Source organism: Poromitra crassiceps, assembly GCF_964638095.1.
Source record: "Poromitra crassiceps genome assembly, chromosome: 19".
NCBI classification, from domain to species: domain Eukaryota; kingdom Metazoa; phylum Chordata; class Actinopteri; order Beryciformes; family Melamphaidae; genus Poromitra; species Poromitra crassiceps.
This window is the reverse complement of record NC_139646.1, coordinates 15,344,730-15,366,319: the sequence shown is the minus strand read 5'-3', so window position 1 is coordinate 15,366,319 and position 21,590 is coordinate 15,344,730. Positions and strand designations below refer to the sequence as shown.

Sequence of the window (21,590 nt, the reverse complement as noted above, 5' to 3'; positions counted from 1 at the left end):
ATCGTTGGTGTAAACTAGGCTTAAGAGACGCTCTAGCGTCCAATGTTAGTCGAGCCATATGCCTTTAGCCTCCTCGCTAGAGTGTCCGCCCTGGTATAGTCATTTTATAGGCGTGTTTGCCCATTTGTCATATAAATTCATCTGTAGCAAGGGACGTTGTTTTCCTTGTGATATTTCAAATGTCAGTTCTTGATGTCGATGTTCAGTTGTTGAAGTGTGTTTAAAGTTGCACGAGGCAACTTCACACATAAAGTGAACTCCAAATGGCATACGGTAAGTGTTTGAAAACTGTTTGAACTGCACTAGCCAGGAACGATGTCACATGAGGCCAGTAAACTGCACTTGTGATGCTTTATACCAAAGGAAATCACCAGAAACCAAGAACAGGCAAAACATCATACCTGAGTGACCATACCCGACACAAATAGGCTCACAAATAGGGGCAATCAACAGCGTCTCAATTAGTGGGGATGGGATGCTCTTCTGTATTTCAGCCCTTCATGATATACAGACGATAGACTATACAGACTAATATACAGGGTGTATTTTTACATAAAAAAAACCCTCCTTTTAGAAACCTCTTCTTTTAAATAATATGAAAATTATCCTTTTTTTGTCGGTGAAAAAAAAGTTAATCAGACAAGGTTCAAACTGAATTCCTCATATGATTGAAAATGCAATCTTGTGTCTTTTCTATCATGTGTGTGTGTGTGTGTGTGTGTGTGTGTGTGTGTGTGTGTGTGTGTGTGTGTGTGTGTGTGTGTGTGTGTGCGTGTGTGTGTGTGTGTGTGCGTGTGAGTGTGAGTGTGTGTGCGCGCACATGCGCCCGAGTGAGGATCAGTGTGCGAGTGATGTCAATTTGGCCAAGTTGTTTTGCTTGAATGGTTGAGGTATTGTTTGGATAACGCACTGAAGTTCAATTTCATCAGCCACTGCTTTCAGGAGGTAATAAAAAAATACTCTTTTCCCCAACGCATTAGGGACAGGTCAGAGGACCAATTACGCTGACCAGTCTAGCCGTGCAGCATCCAGTAGACCTTTCCCACAGGGGCCACATTTTTGTCGAAAAGGCAGGGTAAACACAGGTGCAAGCAAGACACTAATGAAGGTTTCCAACTTCCATGATTGGAAGTTGGAAACCCTCATTAGTGTTTTGCTTGCACCTGTGTTTATTCTGCCTTTTCGACACAAGATGGCCCCCGCGAAAAGGGTCTGTTTTCCTCTATATGAGATGCCCTCGCTGCACGACCTCATAAGTGTTGATGCTTAAAGTGATATTTCACCGTATGCGTTTTCACTTTCTAGCTCACATACTGTACCTCCAGGCTAGATGACTTCACATAATGTACCTCCAGGCTAGATTACTTCACATACTATACCTCCAGGCTAGATTACTTCACATACTGTACCTCCAGGCTAGATTACTTCACATACTGTACCTCCAGGCTAGATTACTTCACATACTGTACCTCCAGGCTAAATGACTTCACATACTGTACCTCCAGGCTAGATTACTTCACATACTGTACCTCCAGGCTACATGACTTCACATACTGTACCTCCAGGCTAAATGACTTCACATACTGTACCTCCAGGCTAGATTACTTCACATACTGTACCTCCAGGCTAGATTACTTCACATACTGTACCTCCAGGCTAGATTACTTCACATACTGTACCTCCAGGCTAGATTACTTCACATACTGTACCTCCAGGCTAAATGACTTCACATACTGTACCTCCAGGCTAAATGACTTCACATACTGTACCTCCAGGCTACATTACTTCACATACTGTACCTCCAGGCTAAATGACTTCACATACTGTACCTCCAGGCTAGATTACTTCACATACTGTACCTCCAGGCTAAATGACTTCACATACTGTACCTCCAGGCTAGATTACTTCACATACTGTACCTCCAGGCTAAATGACTTCACATACTGTACCTCCAGGCTAGATTACTTCACATACTGTACCTCCAGGCTAAATGACTTCACATACTGTACCTCCAGGCTAGATTACTTCACATGCTGTACCTCCAGGCTAGATTACTTCACATACTGTACCTCCAGGCTAGATTACTTCACATACTGTACCTCCAGGCTAGATTACTTCACATATTGTACCTCCAGGCTAAATTCATACTGTACCTCCAGGCTAAATTACTTCACATACTGTACCTCCAGACTAAATTACTTCACATACTGTACCTCCAGGCTAGATTACTTCACATACTGTACCTCCAGGCTAGATTACTTCACATACTGTACCTCCAGACTAGATTACTTCACATACTGTACCTCCAGGCTGAATGACTTCACATACTGTACCTCCAGGCTAGATTACTTCACATACTGTACCTCCAGGATAAATTACTTCTTGAAAATTGCAACACAAAGAAATAATCATGGTTCCAATCACCTTAGTTATGTGTATTAGTACTATAGTATGACTTATATTAGAGTTTTCAAATGAAAGAAAGCCAGTGGGATTACAGATAATCACAGTCAATTGGTGGTATTTGACCTGCTAACTTCTATGGCGGGGAGGCGGAGTGTGTTTGTGTGTGTGTATGTGTGTGTGTGTGTGTGTGTATGTGTGTGTGTGTGTGTGTTAGACATCAGTCATTTTGCGTGCGTTCCTCCTTCACTGATGTTACGTAATGATACATTTTCCCAAATCCAGTGTGGCTACGTGTATTTTTGATCCATTTCCCATGTGTGACAGACAGCAGGAGCACTGAGGCCGTCTTTGTGCTGCGTTGCGTTGCGCCCGGGGTCCCTGGCTGCCCTCCTTCCTGCTCGCACACACAGTGCCGCCATTCATCTGACCTCAGGATTAACAAGCTCTTATCCGTGCAAGTATGTCAGAGGCAGGGAAGTGTGGGGAGAAGGATGCAGTGTTCCTCCACCTCAGGTTTCTGAGCTGGCATGCGGGCCTGAGACGGCTGGCCGGCCGGGGGCACGGCGCGGTGAGCCCAACCCAGTGGCTCTCGCTGCTCAGATACCAATCAGCCGCCTCGCTGTGAGCTTTTCTTCTCTTTATACTTATCATCATTGTAAAGGACAGTGGCTGAGGCTCATCCTGCACTCTGGGTTTGTTAGGCACGCTGAGAGCTTACATGGAAACGCGCATCGCGTTCACTAGAAAATGGAATGAGTCATCAGAGGCTGCTGTGAATCGCCAACACTGATGTGACTTATATTTTCTCATGAGTTGTCATCTACAGCCCAACCATTTAGTTTCTGTCATGTAGAAATGTCACTTTTCCTGGAAAGCCGATCTCTTAAGGTTTATTCCCTCTGGTGCAGCTGACGGCGTAAGTTGCAACACTGTTCAAACAGACAACTCAGACATGGACCCACTTTGCATTGGCAGTTATAGACATATAGAGACACTGCGGAGCGCATCATCATTCAGAAACCATGTCCAAAATGGGGGGGGGGGGGAAACTCCCCCCCAATCCTGGCATTCTCCTATGTCATGTGTTGCACACAAAGATCATATGTACGGAAGATGAACACTCCAACTTACTTCCTTGACAGCTAGATCCACATTTTTCTTCTCGCCAATTCTCAATGGCTTCCTTGTTTTGCTCGGGAGTACAAAAAAACTTTAATTGTCTATTTCTTTTTACATCTGTTGTCTGCGCAGCCCACCACACAACAGCTTTTAGCTATGTTTAATTCAAGGAAAATTACGCTGGTGTATGGAAGTGAATGGAGAGCTTTCCCCCATGATGGGCTATTTCATGCAGTGTCTCTATGGTACATTTTGGGCTTTTTTGACCTTTATTGTGATCATTTACATTAGAGATAGACAGGACAGATTAGGAGAGAGGGTCCCAGGTCCCTACAAAGACGTTGTGATGCTGGCATGCATATTCAGTGCAATATGCAATACTGTATACACTGCTACTGCAGCTTGTGTGATACTGCCCAGCCCACAGCAACGTCGTCAGCATCCAGTCAGATCCCATTCACACCTTCTCTGTCAGTGGAAGCCGGGCCGGATCGGCCTTGTTTAGGGGTGGGGGTGGGGGGGTTGGGCCGAACAGCATTTAAAACCACAATTATACCTTCAGAAGTGTTGTCATATTTACTTACCCCCCTGCCTTCCCATCACATTTGAATTTGTCCAGACCAAGCATTTTGTGGAAGAGAAGAATCGTTCACCGTAGGAGCTGCTGAGAAAAAGTGTGCTGAAAACGACTTTCTCAAGTGTGTTCACCACAGTCAGGCTTTTCTTAACCCTCCCTGTTATTAACAGTAAGGAAGGATGAGAGATCTCTTTTGTGAATCTGACGATGGAACTCACGTTCTGGAAAAAATAGAGAGTATCAGTGCCAGTGGTTATACAAGTTCTGGTGGCCTAAAAAACCCCAACTGTTTTTGTTCGTTTTTACACCAAGTTTGCCGGCTGGGCGGCGTTTGGGTCTTCGGGCTAATCACAGTGCTTAAAAACACAAAACTCCACCCGACCGGGAACCTGGGCCACCTTAAACAAACGCACATCAAATGGGAAGCACAGTTTTAATCTGAGCCGCAGAGCTGACAGGTTGTGTTGTGATGGTTGGTGTACTGTCTGCTCGATTGCGATCAGGGTTCGAGTTATGTGGCGGCCAATGGGGGCTGAGCTCCCATAAGGAGGCGTCTGAGATCCCATGGAAGCATACGCCTGTGGGGGTCACATGACATAACTGAACTACTAATATATGTTGGGAGTAGGGACACATACATTGTACACACACAACAACAAACTGTTGTGTGGGGTGCGAAAATAGGCTGCTGTGTGTGTGTGTGGATCTTATTACAAGCTCTGTCATTGGCTCCGACCATGTCAATCAGAGCGGCTTCCGCTTGCTTTTTGTACCCATGAAGTACTGGATAGTACTGACCGTTATCTTGTCTTAAACTGTATCTGTCGACCTGCCATTGTCATCATCCTGTGTGTTGGTATCCTATGTGTATGGATTATTGTGGTTGCCAATTAGGTGCTTATGTAACTGACTGACTCCCAATATCTGATTGCATTCAAGTGTTTATGTCTTTTGTATACTTATTTATGTGGACATAAATCATTCAAATGTGTGTGTGGGTGTGTTGGTGAATGTGTTGGAGAGTGAAAGTGTTGGACCACGTAATGAACACAAGTCTCTCTCGCTTGTAACCAACCGCCTGCTTAAAAAAGTGACCAACACTCATATTCACTGACCCTAACCATAAATAACCATAACCATAACCCTAACTATAACCAAGTTGCTTTGTTGCCTAAACCAAACCTAAAGTTGTTGTACTTGCCTAAACATTTTTTTCTTTGCGTTTAACGGTGGACAGGCAGCAACCAGTGTTTTGTTTCAAATTTATGTTGAGATTGTTGACGTGAGAAACGCATTTTGCTGACCTTTTGTTTCAAATTGACATTGATATTGTCCTGCTTTCCAGACATACAGTACATGTCTTATTTATGTTCATGCAACTCTATGGTGTTTTCTGCTATAGTAAATGTCACATTTTGTGCATGTAGAGTAGTTCCAAGGAGGGTCTCACTCACGTCTTCAGGTGAGGTGAGGTCACCCTAGGACAGCACACTGTATGAATCCGGGCCTGAGTGGAAGGTGTATGTAGCTGATCATGTGACTCAGTGGAAAAAGGCAGGAGTCAGTCAGTCAGTTCTTTGAAACGAAGGCGGCGTTTCTTATAAACAGGGCGAGCAAAGCGCTGTAAACATGGTGTCGGCCTGTTTGAGTCACGGCCAGCGCTCAGTGTTGAGAGGGAACTGGCTGTTTTGATGGCACACGTCACGGACCCAGAGACATAAAACAGAAGTCAGACGTCTACGTTGGGATGGCGGCTGCGTGACGCCAGTCAGTGAAAGGGCGACGAGAGGAAGCTAGCTTCAGACAGTTAGTTGCAAACACATTTGTGGTGTCTGTCTGTCTCCACGCCTGTGACAGTTTCCTTTCAAGGAAGTGAAAGTCTGTGAGAAAATGAAAGAGAAATTGAGTGTGATGCAATGTGGTTTTTATGGTCATTTAGTGCATTTATTCATGCTGTAAGCAGGGTTTTCTCTCGGTCCACGTAAAGACTGAACTTATGGAGCAATGTGTTTTTAAAGCACCCGAAGTTTCAGGCTTAAAGTGATTTTATGCAAGTGGACATTAACTCTTTCAGTGGGCAATATCTGTTTCAATTTTGGTCCCACTGATGATGTCACAATGTCTATGACATCATCAGTGATGTCATCAGTGACATCATTATTGACCAAAATCATGACACTCACTGATGATGTCACAAGGTCTATGACATCATCAGTGATGTCATTATTGACCAAAAATCATCTTATGACATCACGGATGATGTCATAGGCATTGTGACATCATCAGTGACAGTGATGTCATCAGTGATGCGAAATTGAGCAATTGTGCGCTGCGCATGCCAATAGAGCAGGCGAGGCCACACAGCAGCTGAGCTGCATGCGAGCCTGCACAGCGGGCGGGCCTAAAATATCTTCTCTAAGAGAGATTTTATCTAAGTTCTCTAAAATCTTAACAATTAATATGTACGCAGGGTGGTCTTGAACTCAAATATCAGTCATTGTCACGATTTTCCATTTCTTTCAACCCAAAATAAAAGAATAAAGTCCCTCACAATTTAGTGGGATGTTTGAATTTATGGGGGTAAACCTGAACCCTCTTTGGGGGGCGCCAAAAACCCCTTCGGAAAACAAACAAACAGTGCATGATAGCATGATGTCAGTGTGTTGTGTGTGTGTGTGTCTCATGTGTGCCATGTATGCAGATGTTTGCTAACTCAAAAAATTGGGTATAGGATGAATCAGCATGACGTCACTTGCCACCCAGAAATGTGGAACCCCGTGCCAGTTAATAGTAGGAGTTGTGCCAAACAAACGTTAATATCTCAAAAACTATACATCACAGCTTATATTTTGACATTCTGAGTGAGAGCAGAATTAGCTCAAGAGTTTGATGTATAATATATGCATGTCACGTTAAAGTTGTGTGAACTGTCGCAGTTTTTAAAATGTAAACAGAGTTAGCCGGCTAGAGTCAGACACTCACGCCTCGCGTGCCACTTGGGCTCCATAAGGTTCCATTGCCGTTGCCACCCAGTGACGCGGTTCGTTTACCAAAATGCTGCTCGGCTGATCCCTCGTATTGTACTTTAAATTTGTGTTTTGTCCTCATTCATCCAAGCCAAACATCCATGTGGCCTTTTGTGAAGCTCCAACAAGAGCTTTGTATCTGCTACAGGAACTAGCACTTACTAAATCATAACAACTTACATAATAACTTGTTATTTTTGTATTATTATTTTCAACCCAAATCAAATGGCTGCCAGTAAAGGTTGATGATTGAGCATTTGAGAATCCGCTCTGTGGCGCTCAGTCTGTCAGGAGAGTCTGGATCAAACCGTGACAAATCACTGTGCCACAGCCACAGAAGGGGGACTGGCCGCTGCCACACAGGTGTCTTGTTTCAACTCTACGTTTACTCAGAGGGAGTTTCCCCCCAGCGCTGCTTTCAGAGATGGCCTCTTTTGTAAACACACAGACAAGGACTTGGCACAGGGCATTGTGGGTATCGTGCGCTATGAGAAACCTAATTGACGTAAACGCACCTGTTTCCCCTCTTTGAAGGCCTCCCACAGCAAACTGCCAGCCTTGACAGATCAAGAGTTTAGTCACTTATTCCAAAAAGAGCTTTTTCTGACTGACTGTCCCAGCAAGTCACTTCACAGGTTGTAGAGTCCCGGGTTATTAATAACAAAGGAAAACAAGGGGTTCTAGAGATGAAATGGTATGGAAATGTCATATCGCGATTATAGGATCCAAGATGATCACACACAGTTATCAGTATTATTGTTCAAATGTGCTGACAATTTTCAAAAAGTAGGCCCAAATGTAGGAGTATTGAATACTCACAGACCCACGCAGACCCAAGCAGGGAGATTGTTGCTAACTTTGGTTGATGATGGACAGTATTTACCGTGTTTTTCAAAGCGCGTTAATCAAACGCGGTTTTAATGAGAATGAAAATTTGAAGCGGTAATGGCGCTAACCATCAGGAATTTGATCACGGTTTATCATTAAACCGGTAATCGTTTCATCCCTAGTTCTCTCTGTAGCATCATGTGCCGCCGTCTTGTAGTCTGCTGTCCTCCTCATCGCCTTGCCTCTAGCAATCCCTCACCTCCGTTTCTCTTTCCTCTGAATCCCACCAATGAGTTGATGTTTTCTTTGCGGCCGTCTCTCCTATTGTTCTCTGTCCCACAAGAGGAAACTCATCTCACATCTCTCAGTGTGGCGGCATTACTTCAGATTGACCTACCCTCTCAACTGCGAGTGGCGTGGAAGTGGTGAATGGCTATTGTCTTCTCAGCTCCTTCTCTCTTTCTCTCTCTCTTTCTTTCTTTCTTTGTTTCGTTCTCTCTGGCACTTTCTGTATTTCTGTCTGCCTTTGCCACAGGGCCTTCCCCCCTCCCCCCCCCCCCCCCCCCCCACATCCTCACTGATCATCTGTCTCCCCCCGTGGCCTATGTGGAGGCATTGCTGTTTGTTTGCATTGTCGTCATGCAACGCGCCCATGTTAGCATCATGGCTAAGTATAGCGAGGCCCGGGTGGTCTATACGACAAAGGGCGGAGAAGGGGGGCACGGGAGTTCGGTATCCATGGCGTGGATACATACTGCATCACCTCTCATGTCATGGCTGCGTCCTCATCCTAATTGTATTGTTGTTTTTATGATTTCTGAGTCTTAATCACAATGGGTTGGCAGATGCTTGCCTTGAGGGGGCGACATGGAGCAAGGGAGGTCACCTGACCAGGCACGGGTGCAGAACAAAAATCACTTAGGGTGCATGTGAAATTAGTGGGGGTGCCCTAATAACGACAGTGCGGGCCGGCAACAGCAATGCAAAATGCAATTCCACGGCTGTTTAGGGACCCTAGTATGCAGAAATATTCAAATAGAATAGGTGAAAATGTACACATTTATAGTGCATGCAAGAAAGAGACTGTTACAGTATGTAGGCAGATTTGGGAATAATAGGCTTCACAGCAACCGTTTTTGAGGTGGTAAAGCAGGGAGTAAAGCAGGTGTAACCAATAACATGAATGAGGGCCCTGGTACTGGAGAATGGACCCATCTTTTTTTTTCTTCCATTTTTTATATCCAATAAAGACACACAAGAACAAAAAACAAAAACAAAGACAAACAAGCTCAGTCACAGGAAAGCAAAAGAAAGAAAAAGCATACACATATCAACATTCCAACATCATGAGGTGCTACCAAATGGATCCATCATTAATGGTATTAGTTAACTACTTTACTTCCTGCTTTACCACCTCAAAATGGATGCTGTGAAAATGGTGTATGAGTTGCCCTATCTGTGGACTGCTGAGGTACTTCAGTGTGCCTCATTCAAAATAGAGTGCTGTGACAAGTACAGAGAGAGCCAGCCTCCTCCTGTTTTTCATGTTGGCAATGCCAGCAACCCCCCAAAAATCCCAAACTGAAAAGGGCAATCACATTATGAGTGCTTTGTGTTGCCATAGCAACTAATGCTGGCGCTGCCATTGCTAGCTTGTTCGAGGCTGGAAAAAGACATTGGTTTCAATAAAGAAACAAATAAATCAAAATGACTGTTTCTGTCTGCATGCACATTAGTGCTGCACAATTCATCAAATCGCAATCGCAATGTCAGCCTGTGCAGTGCAATTATATAATCACGAAAAGCTGCAATTCACACAACAAATTTTACAGCAGCTTTTACTTTACTTAATTGCTTTCATTTTTGTATTGTTATTTATGCGAATTCAAGTTTGTATGTTTGAGTTGAGAAATACACTTTTCAAAATCATCAGTAATCTGTGCATTTTCCTTGATAACTAAGCAAGTGTAGACTCATGATACCATTTGTTTATTATCGCAAATCGCTATATTGTCCACAATCATCGCAATCTGACTTTTTCCACTAAATCATGCACTGCACTAGTGCACATCTCTGTCATCCTGGAGATGGCTTCTTTGCCTCTCATATTGCTGCATCCGCTGCATGCACTGCCACAGCTAACAGTTAGCCATGGGTGATACATGCCATGCCCTAGCCACTGCTATGATGCTATATTTAGGCATGCTGCAACTAGTTTAGTGTCCTGTCCATGGGTCTGTGGGTCTGTCCTCTCCCTCGGGACAACACAGCTACCCCTCTCCCTCTCTGACACACTTGAGTTGGAGCCTACAGGTTACTTACCTGTACCCTCAGCACCGCGGAGAGTCTCGAAAGCCGACATAATCCACTTATATTGGTTCCCGGCTCTTTTAATTGAATAATTCATATTTTTGTCTGGATGTGTCAGCTTCCTGTAATTTGCAGTACTACCCAGGAAGGAGGAGTGGACATTCAAATGGACGGATGCAGGCTAAGGAATGGCCTATCTGGCTTGTTTTGCCACTTCCATTGTCTCTGCTGGAGTTTCAGCGAGTAAAGCCCATGGCACACCAAACGAACATTCTCAAACAAACACAAACAAACACGAACAAACACGAACAAAGACAAATGTTCGTTTGGTGTGCCATAGCTGTCTGTCCTTGTCTGTTCGTGTTCGGCGATGTTCTGTCATGTTTGCCAGGATTCGACTTGTTCAATCCGGCGTTGTTCGCTGTTCGCTGTTGTCTGGTAACTTCCCATGTTTTCAGTCGCGTATCCATGGAAACGGAGCCGGTCAGAGGCAGAGCCTCTAAATTAACGTTACACGCGACGCAGCAAACATACGTTTCTCTGCCAACCATGTGCCATCACACTGGGCATCAACAACACTAGCGGGAGACTTCTCCCATGCACTCCCGCAAATAAGTAATGTTATGCGCAGCAAGGTTACATAATGAGGGGAGAGAGAGAACATCCATGACGGCTAACAGCGAGCTATGCTAATAACTAGCTAGCCGTTCAGAAACACATGTAAACAGCCGTGTGATCACTGAGAACGTCAGTAAAATAAGGAGAGAGCTGCAGGTGCTTATGCAGAACTAGTGCACGATTAAGTGCACAGTGGGTAATGACCCGCTGTGGTGAAGAATATAGCGAGATTAACCAGGTTGATAGCAGAGAAAACACTGTTGCAGCGGCCATCAGCAGGACCTCCAGGCTTTAACTAGCGTTGCCTGTCACATGACGCCTTCAAGGTCCCTCGATAAAGTCTGCAGAAAGATGCAGTTACCTCACCTCTCTCTCAAGAAGCGTCACGTGAGTGTGGCGTTTATGGCCATCTGTCGCTACAAAATAAATAAACTGGGTGTATCATTGTATTACTCGACAGATGTATAACTAACTTTGTCAGTCTGAGCCATCTTCTATGTGCTGTAACACAGTGCAGTTTCTATTTTTCTGGTGTTTCTTTTTTACATGTTTGGGACTGTTGTGCTGAATATGTTTGGTCGGTGTGCCATGCTTTCAAACAATCTCCAACATCTGCCAACATTCACAGACAATTGTCTGTTGGTGTTTGTTGGTGTTTGTTTGAGAATGTTTGATTGGTGTGCCATGGCCTTAAGAATCAAACAATCAACAAGCCAGTGACCCTAATTTGTGAAACTTGAACTGCAGCTAACTTCAAAAAGGCCCACAGTATCAGAACGCCTGCAGGAGAGGAGGCCTTGGTTTAAGAATAGCAGCAGCATGCCTGGTTCCAGTGTGACATAGGCTGTACACTACAGTAGGCATGATGTGAGGGGGGGTTCCATGCAAGGACAAAGGCGTCACCAAGCATACAGTGCAGTACATGCTGAAGATGGGTCATATGGGCGGATGGCACCGCATCAGGGAGATGCCCTTGGCACTATACTTGGCACGCGCCTGTTCATGTCGCAGCGTCGTGGTGGCTGACAGGGCAGAGGGCCTCTGACCTCCCTGTCTTACCCAGAGGGGCAGAGCTGCAGCTGGGCAGCCGCAGACAGCCTGTCCCTCAACCTCCTGCAACACTGCCATGTGCCTCCATCCGTGCTGAGGAGAAGCCAAACAGAGAATGGGAGAGGACTATATGGAGCGATAGACAGACTTGAGTAAAGAGGATCAAATGAAAGTATGAGGGGAAACTGTACATGAGAGAGCGAGAGAGAGAGAGAGAGAGAGAGAGAGAGAGAGAGCGAGCGAGCATTGTTTGAATTCACCTCCAATGCTTTGCTTTCAGTTTGTCTTGTGGTCCTTTCAGTGCTTCCCTGCTTCCCATTACAGCAGATGTGTCGATGTGTTCTCTTCCACTGTTCCACATGAACAAGACTGAATAAGCTTCTGTGTGTGTGTGTGTGTGTGTGTGTGTGTGTGTGTGTGTGTGTGTGTGTAGGTGTGTAGGTGTGTGTGTGTGTGTGTGTGTGTGTGTGTGTGTGTGTGTGTGTGTGTGTGTGTGTGTGTGTGTAGGTGTGTAGGTGTGTGTGTGTGTGTGTGTGTGTGTGTGTGTTTGCGCGTGAGAGGGAGAGAGGAAGAGAGAGGTGGTGTTGATGTAGGCCCACTGTACATACATGTGCTATGTGTGTGAGCGACAGAACCTTGTTTGTACAACATGTTATGGAATGAAAGACATACAGTAGGTGTACAGTACCTCTCCCTCTCCTTCACTCTCTCTCTCTCTGTCTCTCCCTCTTTCAGTACAGACCTGGAGCATACAGTTCTTTCTTTCCCTCTCTCTCTCTCTCTCTCCTCCACTCAAGTTGTCTTGTTCAGATAAACCCCCCCCCCCCCACATGAAAAAAGGGAAAAAATAAATAAATAAAAATAAATACAATTTGATATGGCTCTACCCCATCCTCCATGCACCGTGGTTGCTCCAGGCAGTCTTGACCCCAGCCAATAGAGTGAGCCCATACACAGAGCCTCTGTTTGGGCACAGAGAAAGCTCAGTGTGGGAAACACACTGACTGAACCACACTCAACTCAGCGACCCGTCTGGCTCCTTCAGAACCAACAGCAACTGAGAGTGCATATTTTCATCTTCATAGTCAAGTTCTCCAGGTATTGGAGTGAAACCAGCTCTCCTTCAGCTGACATTGTTGAAAAAGAAACGAAAAGTACTGTTCCAAAATGCCATATATACACATTATGTACATATACACCATATATACACCATATATTTAGGAATCGCAAGTTCATCATACATTATCTGTCTGCAATCCCCCTTTTTTCCTCAATTGTATTTGGCCAATTCCCCCTGCTGTCCCGGTCGTTGCTCCACCCCTCTGCCCATCTGGGGAGAGTTGTAGACTAGCAGCACATGCTTCCTCCGATACATGTGCAGTCGCCAGCCGCTTCTTTTCACCTGACACGGAGGAGTTTCACCGGCAGGACGTAGCGCATGGGAGGATCGTGCTCTTCCCCCCATTTCCCCTCCCCCAAGAACAGGCGCCCCGACCGACCAGAGGAGGCGCTAGTGCAGCGACCAGGACACATACCCAATTGTGCCTGTGTGGACGCCTGACCAAGCCGGAGGTAACACGGGGGCTTGAACCTGCGACCTTTAACATCCATTTCAAAAGTAGAATGATTTCTTTTGTTTTTGCGTTATCGGACGTGTTTTGCAATAGTAAGCGCCACTGTTTTCCACGGTCCGGCCTGCTGTAGCAGAGCCCCTCCTCGGTTAGTGTTTTTACGACAAGGGTCAAGGGTCAACCTGTCTCTGAGTCTGAATTCTGTGAGAGTGAGTCGTATTTTCAGGTCAACCTCGATTTTTTCTCATAGTCCTCTCCGGCCCTCCTCAGTCAAACTCACCCGATGAGATTCCCCAGACCGATCCCACAGCCACAGCCAACCCAAACTAAACTCTTGTTTGTCCAAAATGAGAGAAATCTTACTGGAAAATAGTGCTTAATGTGGGTTACAGGACTGGCGTTGCCATGTCTGAGGTATGAATGGGCGTTGGGTTGGTTTTAACCGTTGCACTGCTCTGTTAGCGCTTCCTTGTAGCTGACTTGTCAGAACACATTAGTTGGAAGTTTGCTCCCGAGGTCACCTCAGGCGAAGTCCTCTGTCATCTGTGTGTGTGTGTGTGTGTGTGTGTGTGTGTGTGTGTGTGTGTGTGTGTGTGTGTGTGTGTGTGTGTACGCTGGTGACATGAAGTGGTTTTCATGTACCTCATGTGTCTCTGGAAAGTTTTTTTCTCCTGGCAGCATGTGGAGCTTTTATCTCCAGTAGTCTGTTGTCAACGCCTCCAGCTGCAACCCTGCTGCTGTTCTGAAGCCGCTGCATGTATCTTATGAAGTGTGAGAAGTGTATCTGTCCCACACGGTCTCCTGGTGAGGTCCTGTTGTCCTCCTTATGCTGTATGGTTTGTAGGTACTGTGTGGCATTGGAAATGCTCAACATGGACAACATATTAGGCAGTCCTTCCAGGATTTCGTGGATTTTTTGTGTGATTGTTATGATCAAAGATGCTGATTGTGCAGCGGCTTTTCTCAAAAATTGCGATGCAGTTTTATGTGATTTATTGCGGTAAAATTGCGGGAACTGGCAAAATTGGAAATTGAGGAACCTGTTTTGCCGTTTTTGCTGAGAAATCGCAGGGATTTGAAAAAATTGCCCCCCGCAAATATAGCGGAGATTGGTTGATTTTGCATTAAATATTGCAATCGCAAAATCGCAATTTCCTGGAGGGACTGATTAGGGAAATTTTTCTGATATTGAGGAGTAGCCACTTTCTCACATTCAACAATATCTCTCAAAGCATAAAAAATAAATAAAGATACTTGTCTGATTTGTCTGCTTTTCTTTATCTACATCTCCTCCTTTGTGATTGCTACAAATAAGGAAATTAATGTATACTGGCTTTTACATGGATTCACCAAGTGTTCCTGTCAAGTGCTATTTTCTTCATTCAGTGAGTATCTTCACCATTTAGACAAATTCTTGCACATTCATTGTACTTGTGATGGTTGTTGTTGTCGATGTTGTTGTTGTCGTGTGGGACGAGACCTCCCATCACAGCTGAAGGCCGGCCTTTCTCTAAATCTCTGGTGTGTTTACTCTGGCCTGATTCCTTCCCTCTGCACAGCACTGCCAGCAGCAGCTAAAACTGTGTGTGTGTGTGTGTGTGTGTGTGTGTGTGTGTGTGTGTGTGTGTGTGTGTGTGTGTGTGTGTGTGTGTGTGTGTGTGTGTGTGTGTGTGTGTGTGTGTGTGTGTGTGTGCGGGCGTGTGTGCGTGTGTGTGTGTTTACAAATTTTGGCTATGGAAATGAAATGTGTGTGTGTGTGTGTGTGTGTGTGTGTGTGTGTGTGTGTGTTTGTGTGTGTGTGTGTGTGTGTGTGTGTGTGTGTGTGTGTGTGTGTGTGTTTGTGTGTGTATGAGAGAGAGCGAGAGAGAGAGAGAGTAATAGTAGCAGTGGCAGTGTCGTGGAGTGTGTACTGTAGTATGTTTCTCGCCAGCTGGTCTGTCATTTCCAATCAACATCACATACGGTAGATAGACTGTAAGTGGGGTGAGGAGAGAGGGGAGGGGCTCAACATTAGACTTCTTCTTCTTCTTCTTCTTCTTCTTCTTCTTCTTCTTCTTCTTCTTCTTCTTCTTCTTCTTCTTCTTCTTCTTCTCCTTTTTTCATCTCGAACCCATCTCAACTGTACTCTTCTATTCTGACATTCAGGGCCATAAAAATGTCCATTCAAAATCCAGCTTAAATTGATGTCAGTCGCGCTGCATACTTGAGAATCCTCATATCCGACTCTTTAAATGGCCAGGAATCCCAGAGAGCAGTTTGAATGTCACTTCATCATCCTAACATAACACTGTTCAATTGACCCTGAGCTGTGGCCTGCTGGATTTGTTTGCCAAGCCGTGTCTGTCCGTCCTTCGACAAATCAACTCTTAAGTGTTTGTCTTTACAAAATAAGCTTGACCCGTGTGTGTGTGTATGGGTGTGTGTGTGTGCATGCATCTGTGTGTGTGCAAGTGTGTGTGTGTGTGTGTGTGTGTGTGTGTGTGTGTGTGTACTGGGTGGAGGGGGTTTTGAGGATCAAACTGAGCAGGGACACACAACAGCTGCTTGTTGAAATAACAGTGTCTGAAATGACTGCAGCAAATGGGTCATATTACCCACACAGGCTTTTAATAGGCCAGCTAGACTGTAGAGAGAAAAGATTAGTATGGAGTAGCAGTAGCCTCATCACATATCATATAGACAGATGATAGCTTTTTTTTAAAGTATGTTGACAGAGGAATATGTTGCCTCAGTGTGTTGTTTGTGGAAGTGCATATTGGAAGCTGAACTTGTGTGTGTGTGTGTGTGTGTGTGTGTGTGTGTGTGTGTGTGTGTGTGTGTGTGTTATTGGTAGCCGCTCAATATGGAGAAGGCGCTGCTTTTTGTATCCTTGAAGTGGATACTAACCAATATCTTCTATTACAGTGTAACTGTATTTGTCAACCTGCCACTGCCATCACCCTGTGTGGTGTTCCTTTTTTTTTGTACGCATTATTGTGGTTGCCAACTAGGCACTTTTGTAACTAACTGTCTCCCAGCATCTGACTGCATTATTAGTGTTTATGTCCTTTGTACTCTGTATTTATGTGGACATAAATAAATCATTTAAATGTCTGTCTGTGTGTGTGTGTGTGTGTGTGTGTGTGCGTGTGCGCGTGCGTGCGTGCGTGCGTGCGTGCGTGTGTGTGTGATGTTCTTTTCTGTGATGTATTTTCTAAGAGATCTCTGTAAGAAGAACTTACAACTAGAAGTACTGTAAGAGCAAGTACATTGAAGTATTGATAGCTCATTGATGTAACCCCAGGAGTTTTTCAGCCCTCTGTTGCTGTCTCTCCGTCAGATGGCTACTGAGGTTTTTGGAAAAATATTTGTCAAAGTAATTTATATCTTAGCCCGGCTGTGAAAGCCGGCTGTGTGTGAGGATTGTGAAGTAGAATTATTGCTCTTGGCAGTTTGCAGGGAGATGGAAAACAGACCATCATTATTGGTTTTAAAGGAGAATTAAAGATATTTTAATGAGATTTTATATTTAGATCTAATCCAAAGTATGAGTCCTGCATATTTGTTTTCCGCAGCTCCAACCTTGTGCTCCTGGTAGCCTGCCATACTCAGTGAGGCTTGATCCTTTTTCTCTTTTTGTGGAAAATGGAAATAAGATAGAGTCCATTGTAAAAATATACAGTCAGCTCCAACCAATTTCCAGGCCTAATTAAGGAGTCGTGTACATTGTAAATGTCCCAAAACTTTGACTATATGACAATGGTTCAGGTAAACCGCACTTTATAATCTCAACTCAGTGTGTTGAAGTGATTCATAAGTTATTGTGAAAGTGCTGAGAACTGAGTGCTGAGTCTACATGTTGCTCTGCGCTCTGCATCCTTTTTCATTTTCATTTTATTTTTAAGTCTTTTCGGATTTCCCCCCATTTTCTCCCCAATTGTACTTGGCAAATCCCCCCTGCTGTCCCGGCCATATGTTGCTTCACCCCCTCTGCCGATCTGGGGAGAGTTGTAGACTAGCACAATGCTCCCTCCGACACATGTGCAGTCGCCAGATGCTTTTTTCCACCCTTTAGCTTCACCGACAGGATGTGGCGAATGGGAGGATCATGCTATTCCCCCCAATTCCCCTCGCCCCTGAAACAGACGCCCTGACTGACCAGAGGAGGCGCTAAAGATCCTGGTCTTCTACCTGCTCTATTTGTAAAGTGCCTTGAGATAACTCTTGTTGTGATTTGGCGCTATATAAATTGATTGATTGGTAGTGCTATAACCAGGACAAATCCGGTTTTCCACCCGCAGACACGACCAACCAAGCCGGAGGTAACACGGGTGCTCGAACCTGTGACCCTCATGTTGCTAGGCAGGGAATTTACCGCTGCACTACCCGGACGCCCAGCCTTTTGCATCCTTATCCTGCTTTTATTTCTCTCTCACCTGTACCTCCACTGCTCCACCGCCCCACCCTGCCTGCTCCCTGCCATGTCTTGCACCCATTACATCACATGTGATCCATGCTGCGCCGCAGTCACACTGTGTTAGCCTCCGGGCATTTAAAGGCTAAGGCTGTTCTCTTAGTGCACCGAGGCTTCTGAAAGGCTCCTCCTGTTGCTAGCAGCGTGCTTTCCCCTTTATTCTCCAAATTTTCCCGCCTTTTAAGCTGCTTCTGATAAGTGAAGCGAAGACGTCGCAGGACTCCGCAGCGACGGCTCTGCACGACGCCACTGGGAAAATCCCACGATTTTGTTAGTGTCGTGTCGCCGCACGCAGTAGGATTGCTAGTTTGTCATCCTGCTATCGGGAATCACTTTGCCGCGTTGTTAAATATCATGTCTCCTCGCACCAACAGCGCTCGCTCCCTGTGGAGCGTGCGTCCACTCCGCCCTCTGCGGCAGCTGGGCTCCCCATGTCCTTCACATGACTGTGGGATGTGATGTGTCAGAGGCCGGTCTTTACTGAACAATTGGCCATGGCTTAGTTGGTCCTGCCTCACCTTCGAAAATAGTGGACCATCCCTCCTCTGCCATGGTGTCTTATTAACTCTACCAAACTGAAGCAAGACATGTTAAACGACCATGTGTTTAGATAGCCTAATATATTTCTTTATAGCAAGAGCTAGAATAATCAGTGAACAATGAGCAACACACACTCAACCATTCAACCTGAGAAAGTCTGTATGCCTGTATCGTGGCTTCTGCCTTCTGCCTGACCACTCATGAATAGAAGAATATAATGACTTTTGAACAGAGTGCACTGCTTTTGCATAAATTGAGCACTTCGGCAAAAGAAATGAAAGAAGTGGCTCTTGGCTTTTCTCTCTTTGCACCTGGACCAAAGTTAATGCATGTCAAGCAGTTTCCTCGTCAACCATCTGGTGCTTCATCTTGAAAGGCCTCTCTCTGATCCTCGGCCTTATGCTCTGTCTGCTGCTCACACCCTGAGCCCAATTGTACTTGGCCAATAGAGTAGCGCAGGGATGACGTATTTTTGTAGTCGGAACGCGGAAGTCCCGGACTTCCGGGTTCTTCACTGTTTCTGCCTATGGGATTTTTGAATGGGTTTTTGGCACGATGCTTCGAATAAGGTCTGTGGGCAACGCAAGCTTATTCAAACGCAAAAGGTTTTATACTATTGGTGGCACCTGGAATGAGGTATCTCTATAGTCCATTAGCTCTGACTGTATTTTCCCCTCGTGTCGACAGAGTTATGACCTTCCCCAGTGGAACAACTTTCACTCCAGTGAACAGCTGCTGTTTACCGCTCCTAATCGCAGGCAGCTGAGCATCCATCAGACCACTAATGAATAAAATGGCATCATATCATAACCTCTCCCACCATAACTTAATGACATTCTCCCTATTAGACACTCTCACTGTAGACTTTTTTAACTTGGCCCACCCACTTGTTGTTCGCAGCCGTTTACAAGGATTGAAGCGCTGCGTCGTCGTGGGCGAGCGTGTAGAAGACAGTTTGTCTGTCACGGGCGATCCTAGTTGTAAAAGCGACTGCCGCGCGCTGTTAAACGCAGTGTTTTACGCACTCTTTTCCTCATATACGTATGCGAGACCCCCAGACTAGCTTTTTTTACAGTCAACTAATTTGCCGTTGTAAACTTTTACATTGTTCTGGTGTTTGTTATTTCTTCAGAGCTTAGACGTTTGGTTGAAACGTGGGGAGAGAAACAGGCCTGGTGAGTGTCTGATGGCTCACGCTGTCAGTATAATTCCCCCATTGAGGAGCAAAATGTGAAAGAGGAGTCATTAGGACTGAAGCCACCAGTGACAGAGAGAAAAAGCCTCATCTTTTATGGTGCTGTAAACACAGTGTGAAGCTGCCTGCTTACTGCTTTTTCTCTCATTAAACTGGGAGACAGAGGACTAGTTAAAATAATGAACGCTCCTCTGTGATCCCGATGCCTTCCTCCACAACACTAGCCATGTTATTGTTCGGCGGCAAACTCTAGACGTTCTTTCTTCCTAGACAACATGTTCTCAATTTGATGATAGGACATTGTGCTTCCTTTGGCGTCGGTATTAGCCTGAGCAGTTCACTCAGGTTGACAGACACTGATCGGAAAAGGTTGAAACCATAGTTTGAGACCAACCGCTGAATCGGGGGGTCTTTACTGCAGCATCGACAAAAGAAAAACAAGGAGAGGTTATGAATGAGAAAGAATCTCATCTGTTTTTGATCCCGAGCCGTGTTGACTACTCTCGGAAAATATAGCCACGGTTTATAAAGCCTCAGAGGCAAATGTGACAATGTCCATGGGTTACATGGTTCACCCTGCTGCCAAAACGCTTTGTACCTGATGCTCACACAAGTACTTCATCCACCTGCAATTCACACCTCGCCCATTTTACAGCACGGTGGATCCTGCGGCTGCAGCTGGAGCCGGCTCACGTCTATCTGCTCTACATGTTCATTATATTGGGCCACGCTCTAAATCACACAGGCTAACAGCAGCTACCATGCTGCTAATGCTTTGAGCCACATGGGGGACACACCAAAGCCTCAGTTGATACTCCCTGCATGTTCCCTGTTGTTCTTTTGGACAGCACTCGGGAAGATAAGAGGCCTTTTTCATCTGCTTGAATCAGTGGAATTCATCCACCAGATGACCTACTTTTGATAGACACTCGGCATCAGAAAGACAATTACTGATCCCCGAGGGGGAATTGAGTAATACACTGCAGTTGCTCACACTCAGGTAGGGAAACATATAAGCATAGAGTCATTCTAAGAAGATTAAGAATAGACAATAAAACAATCAAATACAAGTTAGGCATAATACTGTAACAGCACCGGCGAGGCCGGTATCGAACCCGGGATCTGTCATTTACAAGCTCAACACGTTAACCATCAGAACAAAGGGACAATCCTGTTGGCCAAGGACCAACGTGCTGCTTTATACATCGAGACCCAGGATCGCTACAATATCTATCTACCCTGGAGGAATCCTGACCTGAACTTCACTTTAACCATGTTGATTTTGGCCTTCCCCCAAATCAATGATAGCTGGAGAACTCCTTATCTCCTCATCTGTCCTCATCTGTCCTCATGTTGACGTTCAGTTTGGGCTCCTGCAGGAGAGGATAGAGGTTTGACATTTGGATGCCAGCTTTGACTATTTGAGCCTTCCCTCCTCTCTTGTCAACTGGTAGTGTCTGCCTATTGATAGTATTCTATTACATCACCACACGGCCATCTTGGTAGGAAAATAGCAGGGGATTGTAATCAATTAACAGGTGATTACAATCAAGTGACACAACCAGCCAATGAGCTGAATATCTCATCCCAGATGATCAACCTGCTTTCTTTGATGAGCTTAGCCAGGGAGGACTCAGCTTTGATGGCCAGACAGTTTGGCCAGAAAAGTGTTTTGGCAAATTTCGGAGGCGATCGGAGCAACTCTGGACGGACAGACAGACAGACAGACAGACAGACAGACAGACAGACAGACAGTCAAGACAGCTCTCCAATTATAGTAGTAGAATAGGATAGGATGAACATCCATAACAGTGTGGATTATTTGATTTTTTTGCACAAATTGCAGTATTTAGCAGTTATTGCACATTGAGTTTTATTGCACAAATCTGATATATAT

General features: G+C 45.2%; 1 protein-coding gene across 1 annotated transcript in view; it reads left to right on the top strand.

The window, feature by feature from the left end:
• Positions 1-21,590, top strand: part of LOC310793524 (potassium voltage-gated channel subfamily KQT member 5-like) — a gene marked incomplete at its 5' end in the record, with an annotated part of 139,946 nt that overhangs the window by 3,833 nt on the left and 114,523 nt on the right. The window lies entirely within an intron of this gene.